Source organism: Mus caroli, chromosome 2 (assembly GCF_900094665.2).
Source record: "Mus caroli chromosome 2, CAROLI_EIJ_v1.1, whole genome shotgun sequence".
NCBI lineage: Eukaryota > Metazoa > Chordata > Mammalia > Rodentia > Muridae > Mus > Mus caroli.
The window spans coordinates 82,759,443-82,761,119 of NC_034571.1; positions in this window are offsets into that span (position 1 = coordinate 82,759,443).

Below are 1,677 nucleotides of genomic sequence, written 5' to 3' on the forward strand. Positions count from 1 at the left end.
TGGCTTCATTTTCATTAAACTCCAAAAAGTCCTAAATTTCTCTCTTTATTCCTTCCTTGACCAAGTTATTATTGAGAAGAGTGTTGTTCAGTTTCCATGTGAATGTTGGCTTTGTATAATTTAATTTGTTATTGAAGATCAGCTTTAGTCCATGGTCATCTGATAGGATGCATGGGACAATTTCAATATTTTTGTATATGTTGACGCTTGTTTTGTGACCAATTATGTGGTCAGTTTTGGAGGAGGTACCATGAGGTGCTGAGAAAGAAGGTATATCCTTTTATTTTTTTTTTAGGTTAAAATGTTCTGTAGATATCTGTTAGATCCATTTGTTTCATAACTTCTGTTAGTTTCACTGTGTCCCTGTTTAGTTTCTGTTTCTATGATCTGTCCATTTGTGAAAGTGGTGCATTGACGTCCCCCACTATTATTGTGTGAGGTGCAATGTGTGCTTTGAGCTTTATTAAAGTTTATTTAATGAATGTGGCTGCCCTTGTATTTGGAGCATTGATATTCAGTATTGAAAGTTCATCTTGGAAGATTTTATCTTTGGTGAGTATGAAGTGCCCCTCCTTGTCTTTTTAGATGACTTTGGGTTGGAAGTCAATTTTATTAGATATTAGAATGACTACTCCAGCTTGTTTCTTCAAACAATTTGCTTGGAAAATTGTTTTCCAGCCTTTCATTATGAGGTAGTGTCTATCTTTTTCCCTGAGATGAGTTTCCTGTAAGCAGCAAAATGTTGGGTCCTGTTTGTGCAGCCAGTCTGTTAATATCTGTCTTTTTATTGGGGGAGTTGAGCCCATTGATATTAAGAAGTATTAAGGAAAAGTAATTGTTGCTTCCTATTATTTTTGTTATAAAAGTTGGCATTCTGTTCTTGTGGCTGTCTTCTTTTAGGTTTGTTGAGGTATTACATTCTTGCTTTTTATAGGACGTGTTTTCTGTCGTTGTATTGGTTTATTCTGTTATTATCGTTTGAAGGGCGGGATTCATGGAAAGATAATGTGTGAATTTGGTTCTGTTGTGGAATACTTTCATTTTTCCATCTAAGTTAATTGAAAGTTTGGCTGGGTATAATAGCCTGGGCTGGCATTTGTGTTCTTTTAGTTTCTGTATAACATCTGTCCAAGCTCTTCTGGCTTACAAGCCTCTGGTGAAAAATCTGGTATAATTCTGATAGGCTTGCCTTTATATATTACTTGACCTTTTTCCCTTAATGCTTTTAATATTCTGTCTTTATTTAGTGCATTTGTTGTTCTGATTATTATGTGTCGGGTGAATTTCTTCTCTGGTCCAGTCTATTTGGAGTTCTGTAGGCTTCTTGTATGTTCATGGGCATCTCTTTCTTTAGGTTTGGGAAGTTTTCTTCTCTAATTTTGTTGAAGATATTTGTTGGCCCTTTGAGTTGAAAATCTTCATTCAGACCTACCTCTATTATTCTTAGGTTTGGTCTTCTCATTGTGTCCTGTATTTCCTGGATGTTTTGAGTTAGGATCTTTTTGCATTTTCCATTTCTTTGATTATTGTGCTGATGTTCTCTAAGGAATCTTCTGCACCTGAGATTCTCTCTTCCATCTCTTGTATTCTGTTGCTGATTCTCACATCTAAGGTTCCAGAATTCTTTTCTATTGTTTCTATCTCCAGTATTGCCTCACTTTGGGTTTTCTTTATTGT